The following is a 10,583-nucleotide window of genomic DNA, read 5'->3' as shown; positions in this document are numbered from 1 at the left end:
GGTACCCCAGAATAGACTGATGATCAAGGTCAGAGATTGCAGAGTCAGGGGACAAGTAGCAGAATGGGTAGCTAACTGGCTTGAAGACAGAAAGTAGAGAGGAGGGATAAAAGGTGCTTATTCACATTGGCAGGAGGTGGATAGTGGCGTTCCACATGGATCAGTGCTGGGACAATTTCTAAATTTGCAGGTGACAGCAATTTGGCGGGGGGGGTGGGGTGGACGGGATAGTCAATACTGAGGAGGACTGCAACAAATTACAGGAGGACACTGATAAACTTGTAGAATGGGCATATAATTGGCAAATGAAGTTCAACAAAGATAAATGTATGGTATTGCATTTTGGTAGGAAAAATAGGGAGGTTACATTACTTGGAGGGTGCGAGTCTAGGTGGGGTAGAGAAACAAAAGGATCTCGGAGTAGAAATACACAAATCACTAATAGTTGCGACACAGGTTAGCAAGGCCATTTAAAAAAGCAAACCAAGCACTAGGGTTTATTTCTAGAGGTATAGAATTGAAAAGTAGGGAAGCTATGCTAAACTTGTATCGAACCTTGGTTAGGCCACACTTACAAGAGTACTGCGTACAGTTCTGGTTGCCATATTATAAAAAGGATGTAGAAGCACTGGAGAGGGTGCAGAGAAGATTTACAAGAATGTTAGGGTATACATATCAGGAAAGAATGGTCAGGCTGGAGCTCTTTTCTCTTGAAAAAAGACTGAGGGGTGACCTAATAGAGGTCTTTAAAATCATGAACGGTTTTGAGCCTGTCTAAAGGGTTTCTGAATTTCTGCCCCACCACACTTGCCTTTAATTATCCCCATCTTTTAAAATCTCACTTTCTCTACTTAGTTGTAGCCTGATCGGTACCTCGATCTGTTTCTAATTATGTAAATGAGCTGACCCAAGAAATTTCAGAGCAATTAATATTAGCATTACAGTAGTTTTACCACCATTTTTTAACCTTTTAGACATGGCTTGCACCAGATGAGGTGAATTGACCCCTTGGTGCCAAGAGTTTGCTGCCACAAAGTAAACCAGCAGCAAATCAGAACTGAAGAGATTGAAATTGTTCCAATCAAAAACAAGGTAAGAGGCTATAAACTTGCCAACGAGAAACTTCTAAAGACTTAGAAAAAGAAAGAAGGCAAACCAATTAAGTCATCAAAACATTTTTTTGAAAAAAAAATTCCACCATTTTTTCCTCATTTACTGAAATTTCTCCTGACCAAAATAAGATTTGTAATATAAAAAGACATCGACAAATTATATTTCACAGAATGATTCAACAATAGTTGTCTTTTTGTCTTTGATTACCGTCAAGTAAAAATTAACATTTTACTTGAAGGTGTTAGCCTCTTCCAAAGACTTGGGCTTTGACTTGATATGTTTGCCCAGAACTTTGTTAGCTGAAGGCAGATCTAGAGCCTAAGTTTGAGCATGTGCAGTATACAACTTCTCAGGATGTATCAATAGCATTTATCCAGTCCAACTACTACACTGTTTCTCTTCAGTCCCTAGCAGAATCTATGATTGCTTATCACAATTATTTAAAGAAAATCGAATGGATAAAATTCAAAAATTTTATTCAGTTAAAGTATACATTGAGTTTAAAAAAAAACATGTGTGAGAGCAAGAGAGAGAAAAACAACGGCCCACTTTAAACATGACAGTACTAATTACACAACTTTGCAGCATTTGTATTTTCCTAAATTCCAAACAATCCAGTGGAAAAGATAAATTATTCTTCTGTGCATGACACTTGTGTGTTTTTGAAAATGATTTTAATAGCCACTGGATGATGAATTTGACTTGATTTTCAACTAATTTTAAAAATAAAAGCAATTAACTTTATTGGTTTTATTTCAGAAAGGATATCAAGCTGAGAGAGAATTGTATTGTTTACATTTACTATTTGAAAATTATTGCTTATATAATATTTGTTGCAGGTGAGTGAAAATACTAATTAATTGCTGTTGAATGGAAAATACTGGAAGCTGTGTAAGATAATGTTCTGTTAACTTGATAGCATTAAACAGTTATCCAAAATTACATTGACACTCTTATCTCAAAGTAAATAATGTTTTTAAGGTAAAAATCCCATATAATAAAAACAGATTTGTCTTAGAAAATCAATAACCCTGATCATACATTGTATGTTATATGACATAACGTGTATTATTTCTTGATTCACTGTGAGGAACACTACAGTAGACCTGCTAGTACATCTAATGCATGCAAAACAAATTTTGTTTTTATACTTAAAATTGCATGAATAACAACATTAGGCTGGGGTTGCTTTCTTTGCAAAAGAGGAGGCTGAGGGGAGATATTGAAGTGTATAAAATTATGAGGGGCTTAGATGGAGTGGATAGAAGGGACCTTTTCCTCATATCAGAGAGGTCAATAACCAGGGAGCATAGACTAAAGTAATTGGTAGAAGGATTAGAGAACTTTTTTCACCCAGCGGTTGGCGGGGGTCTGGTACTCTGCCTGAAAAGGTGGTAGAGGCAGAAACCCTCATCACATTTAAAAAGTACTTGGATATGCACTTGAAGTGCTGTAACCTACAGGGCTATGGCAAGAGCTGGAAAGTGGGATTAGACTTGATGGCTTTTTTTTCTGATGGCACAGACACGATGGGCCGAATGCCCTCCTGTGCTGTAAATTTCTATGATTTTATTTGTACTTCTATGGCAATTATCTAACAAGAATATTGTTTTCAAAGCTGTCAAGAACAGTAAAACGTGTGATTTATGTTCAAGAGTGACAGATTGCTCCATTTAAATATGGAGCTGTGAAGGCAGATACATCAAAACATTATATATTTTTAATCCAAAATGATTGACTTACTCCAAATATGTTTAATATGTGTGTAGTAGCATTTAAAGCTACAAAAATTTATCAGGGGAAAAAAAAATAGTGTTTTTGTATGTGTTAGAATTGAGTTTTAAAATGCATCAATCGTGTTACTCTCCCACACCCAGCAACCTAGTCACAAGGGAGACAACGATTGAACATTCTAGTTTCTGCTGCTGGAGCTCTTGAGCTGGGGAGGGGAAGAAACATCCAAAGACGTCTGATTGGCTACTGCGCAGACGGCACAGCCATTGGTTGCTTTGCCACCCCCTCCCCCACTCCATCAACGCAGTCACGCGCTTTCCAGGAACCCGTCAGGAAGATATCAACAAAACAAACGCGCGCCTTGCTGGCCCCTCACAGGCTCCGGCCACATTTCGCCTGATAACACGCCCTAGACCTTTGGAGGTAGGTGCGGTAACCTCTCCGCGTGTGCTAGTGTCATTCGAGGTGGTGTTTGTTGAAGTAGCGGCGGTGGCAGGTAATTCGGGGCCTTAAAAAAAATGTTCTCCCTTCACGGGGCTGAAAGTAGCCTGCGAGAGATGGAGGAGAGAGAGAGGATGAAAAAAAAACTTCGAGCCGCCATGATGTCATATGATTGACATCCGAACAGCCAATCTGAAACAGGTCCCAGCAGGAGTCCTCCGTCAACAGAAGCCGCTGAGCCAATGGGCGCGGCCGATAGGTGGGATCGGCAATGCTCTGAAGTTGCTGGGTTCCCGCCCACGGCGGGTTTGTTTGTGTTGGTCGCCATGTTAGAAACAGGCTTAAAAAAATAATGTGAGGCCAGGCCCGTCGCTGGAAGTCAGCGGATCTTCGCTGTCAGCTGCCCTTGATCAGGCTCTGGAGTTAGTAAGAGAGACGGAGCAAGACGTGGTGGCTTGTTTTCGTGGTGTCGGCTGGTCCAGCTAACCCGCCCACCAACCTTTATGTAAACACATGGCAGCATTTTTGTTTGTCTCTGCAGCTGATGTTTAAAGGGGCTAACAGTAGGGGAATCACGCTTATTCTGTATTTTTAAAGTGTGCCCAAGTAAAACGACGACTTTGCTGTTCTCATTTTCTGTCTTGGGTAAATACCTAATTTATATTTACACGTGGTGTATGTTTACAAGGAAGTTGGTAAGGCATAAGCTGAAGGTTGTCTGGTAATTGGGTGTAGTGTACTTGGTGATGGTTATTAATATTGTCAGTCTGCTAACCGTATTGTTTATGAACAGATACTTACTGAGATTAATCATCATCCCCGTAAGAAAGCGTTGAAAACGTTTTCTGAAAGCTTTTATTTGGACCACGCCCCTTTTTCTGGAACACAGAGTCTGAGTGTTATTTACTGCAGTCGATATCCGGTCTTCTGCAGAAATGTTTTTAAAACATACACAGAAATTGACATGCTGTGGTTATTTTTTAGTCCATTTGAAGGCAGTACTTTACAGCACAAATAATGTTCCGAAATAAACTTTCAAAGTGCTGTTTAAAATATTTTATTCTTCTCAGGCACTTTAGGAAGGGGCAAAACATTTGATAAACCTTTTTGCTTGGAAACATGTAAATTGATAACGTGCTAATGTATCATAATGCCACATTAGTGTGTCATTGATGAGTAAAATGATGAACTGATGTGTTTTGTTAAGAGGATGCTGCCTCTCTCAACTTCTATGCCTATTAATGTCTGAGCCTAGATCTTAACTGTTTGATGTAGGATGGTATCGCAGCTCAGCTGATAATATTTTTCAACCAATATCTGTACAATATTTGTTTCTCAGCAATGTTCACTGGTTGGGAATTCTCAGTGGATATGTGTAGCTTATTTTCTGCTCCCCACATCCAAAGCTTGGGTTGCTGAAGCCAGATCAAGCACTCAAACTGCTGTCCTGGCTGATGTCTGCTAATTCAGCAAAAAACTGAAAATCGAATCTTGGACCTTATGGCTTGTGATGCTTAGTACTGTACTGCACTGGGTGGTGCTTTTATCCACTAGTACATTGGGGGCTATAATGCAGCAAGAATTACATTTGGCAAATCTCACTCGGGACAAAATTCAGATTTAAAAATTAATCTTTATTTCTGACTTGCTTTACTAGAAAATATTTACCATAGCTAGAGGATAGGGTTAAATATTGTAAACATCTTGTTATCGTTTGAGATCACAAACTATTTAACGCTGCTCTTTCCTGACCTATTGATGCTGACTAACCAACAGCATTGTGTTTATTTGAAACATTGTAATCTTTTTATGCTGTTCTACAGATTTATTTCAGACAAATATGTTGATCAAAATCCCATGCCAGAATTCTGCCCCTGGGGTCCATGGTGTGAATTTCAGTAGCACTTCGTGTGCACAAAGTTTAAAAGATTAATCTGTTGCGATGGTGCTGAAAATCCATCTTTTTTTAACCTTATTCTTTGATTCAAGGGCACCCATTGGATAATTAGAAGAGTTTGTCATCCCCTTTTTAGAAAATATTAGATTTGTAACTTTTTAATCAGTGAACTTACAGCATGGTGCGATACTAAGCTATGCAGATCAAAAAGTCCCAGGTTCAAAATCAGTGTTGAGTTACATGATCCTGGTTGGGGTAGCAGTGCCTCAGCACCCCCTAACTAGAGAGGGGAAAAAGGATTAGTGCTCACGATTGCTAATACATGTGACATCACCGTGTGTGCATAGGGTGAAGATAGGATTGAGCTCCTGTCTGATGCTCCTCCCACAACTCCATGCAGGAAAGTTTGTTTTCACTCAGGTCTGGATTTCCCTCCACCCATCTGAGACGGGTCGGCGAGGGTCTGTACCCCTGCTACTGGCCTCTTCCTGGGTCAAGGGCTTATTACAGAAACATGGTGAGCTCCTGGTGCAATTCTTGCCATAAAAAGGAACTCATCACATTTTCTGTCCATGCAGTGAGACCATCACTGCTGCACCAGAAGAAGAAACCATTTAAAGGGAAGAACCCAGAACAGAATGTTGACTTTTTTTTTAGGCCATAGATATGGTTGAGGACTAAAAGTGGTAATTTGATCAGACCTGAGAGGATGGCTGGGGGGTGGGGAGAGGTTCCCACTCCTGAGCTGCTTCCTCTACAAGGTTCATCAGCTGACTACCTGCCACCGTCTCAGGAACTTACCACCATCTTCTCAGTGGTCCCTGGGTCAGTGGGATCAGAGGCAGCAAGCAAGAAAATTGCGCTGGTTCCACAGCCCTGTTCCCACCGTCATTCTTGTGTGGCAGAGTGGTGAAGGGGCAGCCTTCTCAGCAGGGGGAGGGACATAGGGAATAGGGTGGGAATGCACCGAGTGGCCTCATCACTGCTTTTCTTTTCCCGCACCAGTGATTCCACCGCTATACTAAATTTGGAACAGTAACAATAGAAGAAAATCTAGGACGCACTGTCTAGACTCACGCATGATTCTAAATGATCAGTTTGCAAAGGTATTGATGTGCCCCTACTTCCTGTACAATTTGGCCGTATGAATCAAGAGACAAGGGGTTACATTGTGTGTAAGGGGAGGGGGAAGATCAAAATAATAAAGTAAATGAGGATCATATTTGGGTCTACCATGAGCCTTTTCTTTGAAGGGAGACATAATACTATTTTAAGTCGCAATTGTAAATTGTTGGGATTGATATTAACATAAAGATCAACTAAGGTAGGTAACTTCTGCTTTAAATGTTTAAATCTAAAACTAAAAAATATAATTCTGATGTACTTTGTTTCAAGGTTTCACTGTTTTAAACATGCTGCACAATACATCCTCTGAAATAGAACTGGTGAATAACTATCAGTATGTGATTCTGAAAATATCACTCTTCAAAAAATGCAAAATTGATGCTTCGTTCCACTTCCTGGTATTTAACTAGTCAAAGTAGTTATACATTCTTGTGTATGGCACTTTCTTGTTTGTAAGCCAGTAAGATAAAACTGTAGAATTTTCAGCTATTTCACAACAGATTTGTCCCAATTATATAACTCTATTTTTTAAAAAATGATCGAATCTCTACATAGGTTTGCAGAAACGGATAATGCTGCATCTGTTGACATGGGTACTTGCATCGCAACACTGCCTGTGCAGAACAGTGGCTCTGGTTCTGGGGTGGTTGGGTGGAACGAGATTTTGGAGCAAAAATATAAGAAAAGTTAAAGGAGAGAAAAGACCAGTCAGACCACTAAAGGTCAATGCTCTGGTATTCCAATTTTATATTATAGTATCTAGTGTATTTTAAAATTTCCTTTGTATTTCTCCCTCTACTACCCCAACTGGTAGATTGTTTAGATTTAGCACTTAGAATAGTCTATCAGTAAAATATTTTCCACTAATTTAGTTTTGTTTGGTCTTACTTTCCTGACTTATTTGAAGTATAATTTGGGGTTTACTCTCTGTACGATTTTTAATATTTTCTGTGCTTAATAAGCTTCACCACCCTCCCACACCCCGCAGCTTCCTTCTTTCTACACTGCTCCTTAAGCTTCCCTAATCTTCTGCATTGCTTATTCCTTTTACACAGGATCAGCCTTGTTGATATTATTCAGTTCCAAATACAAATTCAGTTCCATTCATTTCATACTTGTGACCAATGTGCAGTACAGGCAACTCTCGATTATCCAGGGCCCTCGGAGATCGGGCTATTCCGGGTAAACGATTCTTGCTAGTAGGGCGAGTGCACATTCTTGCCGAGAAAGTTTGGGTCCCAAATTTATACAGTACTTTGATGCTTTTCTGCTTCTGTGCACTCCAGGATGGGATTGTCCACCTATTCATTTTAATATAAAGTGAAGAGACCCATGTTATACTCTGTCTACTTTTTCTTAAAATGGCCAGTCTAAAGGCTTCAACCGCTGGAGGTTGAATGAGACTCTGCTTTACTTACCCCCGAGGCGGCACCCTCAGTGATACTCCAGACTGCACAAGAGCACATTCACCAAGATCAGAAAACGGAAAGACGGCAGGGAAGGGAGGAAGAGTTGGATAAATCTTGTGCCCCTCTGAACTTGCTTCCAGCGTGATGATCTGGACAATGCCCTAAAAGAGCGGGGTTGGGAGCAATGCCTTCGATCTGATAACGTGAGGCTGGGTCGCAGTATGAGCGGACAGACTGTCCAGGTCCGAGTTAATTTGATTCCTTTTAAGGTCAAGACAGCATTAAACTTTATTATAAAATAAAGCCCTTCCTTTGTGTGTAGTGATAATGCTGTGTGTCAGTGCAGGACTGTGTGTGGGGTGGGTTTAATGGTCGTGTGCAGCTGTACACGGGACAGAATTACTGTTTTTAAAAGTGCCGTTGCAGTGGGTTCTCCGTTAGATCCGTGTACGGATAATCAAGAGTTGCCTGTACTTTAGATTTATCAGCAAAGTGTGGGGACATTCTTAATTTATCATGAAGTTGGGTTGGATTGAAGTTACAGCTACTTGTGTTTTTGACTTCTAATTAGCTGTTAGTTGGGAACAAATGTGGTTATCCTTACAATGGACAATGGGAATATACAACATTTTATAAAGTATATTGATTAAGAACCTATGAGGTACACAAATAAACTGTAGACTATTGCATTCTTACACCAGTTTATGCAGTCTTTGATCGCTTATGACAAGCAAAGGAGAACCAAAAGTAATTGAAGACAGGAGAGAATTGTGATGTCTCTGGAAAGCAAATCAGAATTTTGAGTGTATCTACTCGGCCCTATTGCTAATTAAGAAATCTCTTGGTTTCACAGCATAGGGGAAGAAAGAACATTGAATCATGTGCCTGTAAAAGAGAAGTTCTTGAGTTGAATTGGTTGTAGGTGAGAGACTGGCAAAGGTGGTAGAAATGAGAAAATCCAACTGATATCAAATATAATCCAAATACTACAGGTGCTGGAAATAATGAAATAAAAGCATAAATACTGGACACACTTAGACAAAGATTCAAAGAACTGAAACGTTAACCCTATTTCCCTCACTCCATTGATGCTACCTGACCCACTGAGTGTTTTAATCATATTCTGTTGATATCAAATTGAATTGTTCTGATCGAAATTGCCATAGTAAAATAAATTTGATATGAAACACTTCTGTCCATATTTTTAAGGATGATTGAGCTGTTTTTCTGAACTATTCTAGTTTCATGTTCTGCTGATGATAGTGACATACAAATGAATTACGTTCTGGAATGGGACTCAGCATGTAATGGAGTATAGATGTCACAAGAATTTGATATCCATTCATCCAACAGCTTGAAATAAGTGAGGCTCAGTAGCTTGACTGTTACTATTAAGGACTGAAATCAGCATGATTTGATTGGTAGTAATTCAGTTAATCAGTTGTCATAAGTCAACTGGCCATAGTTACCACAATAATTTGCCATTGTGTTCTCCCATCACATGGCTCCCACAGTTGACTTCCTAATTGCTTATTTATATATTTAAGGTTTCTATTTTCACCCTTTTTCATGTTTATGTTTGGACAAATTTGAGTTTTTTATTTATAGGAAAATTATTACGTTCACAGATTTAAAAATTGCTGACCCTAATATTGAATCAAAAATTGGTATGAACAAGGAGTTAGAAATAACATGGCGTTGTAGACTTCGGCTGTCTAAAATTTTGAAATGATATTCTGAGGCTGTTGGCAATGTGCTTCATTCATATGTTGGGCACTAAGACCTGCACAACTTATTTAGTAAATATTAAAACATTTTCCCCAGATACTTTAGGTACTAAAGAGCCTCCGAAGTGGCCAAGTTGTGATCTTGAGCTGCAACGCCAGTTTAGCCCGCCTTTAGTGCACGGCGCCATCTTTGTAAAGGAGTTGAAGCGCGCTAGGAATGGCCGCCGAGAGAATCGTTAAGGTTCTGATTGACAATTAAATTGGCTGCAAGTGCTCATTAGAGAACCGCACACCATTTTGCTGACTAGCATTGCAATTAGTGACCTCTCCTAACAATGACCATCTGAACAGGAGCAAAGAAGACGTCACTGAGGATTTCCAGCGCTACTTTAACTGTTCACTTGCTGCTGGAGATCAGCTGTCTACACTGGAGAATTTTTGAAAAGGACCTTTTGAGACACGTCTGGAGACTTTCTGGGACACTTTGTCAAGACTTCACCAATACTCTTATCAACATTATTCCTGCAAATTCTCTGAGGACTCTTGCGTGAATGCTGTGTTACTCTACCTTTATTGAAGACCTTTTATAGGATTCACCAGGAAAAAGGGAGTATTTGATCATGGGGATCTTGTTAGGTGACTCCCTTGGTTGGGAGGAGGAGATTAGGCCAGGTAGAGGAGCACCAGCTGCTGGAGGGGAAGTGGGTGAGGAGGGCTCTCAGCAGGCGGCCCTATACATCCAGGTTCTTCAGAGAGCCTGCTGCATTCACATGACCCAAAACCATTGCATGAGGAGGCTGCGCTTTACCGAGGAGGTCATCCGAGATCTGTGGCCTTGTGGTACAAAGACTCCGAACTTGCAGCACAGCCAGGATTGCATTGCCTGTGGCAGTCAAGGTCACCGAGGCAATTAATTTTTATGCTACTGGAATCTTCCAGGCTGCCACAGGTGATATCAATCACATATTGCAATTGTCTGTGCACTTCTGCATAAGGGAGATCACTGAGGCTCTATACACTCAGTCATTTCTCAATCATTCCCTATTGCCAGAGAAGACCAAAGGCAGAGAGCACTAGGATTTGACAGGATTTGAGGATTCCTCATGGTCCAGGGAGTGAGCTCCTCATTTAAACTGT

The 10,583-nt window shown here is 40.2% G+C and overlaps 1 protein-coding gene across 7 annotated transcripts in view; it reads left to right on the top strand.

The window, feature by feature from the left end:
- Positions 1-1,039: 1,039 nt before the first annotated feature.
- Positions 1,040-10,583, top strand: part of crebrf (creb3 regulatory factor) — a 79,612-nt gene continuing 70,068 nt past the window's right edge. For 4 of the 7 annotated variants that reach the window (XR_011593020.1, XM_070878406.1, XM_070878411.1 and 1 more), the window contains exon 1: positions 3,142-3,270. The gene's annotated coding sequence lies outside the window, so the exon portion shown is untranslated. The other 3 variants (XM_070878408.1, XM_070878409.1, XM_070878407.1) reach the window with 3 other exon arrangements.

This window comes from Pristiophorus japonicus, chromosome 4 (assembly GCF_044704955.1).
Source record: "Pristiophorus japonicus isolate sPriJap1 chromosome 4, sPriJap1.hap1, whole genome shotgun sequence".
NCBI classification, from domain to species: domain Eukaryota; kingdom Metazoa; phylum Chordata; class Chondrichthyes; family Pristiophoridae; genus Pristiophorus; species Pristiophorus japonicus.
Note: the sequence above shows the minus strand (reverse complement) of the source record. Positions and strands in the feature narration are given on the sequence as shown.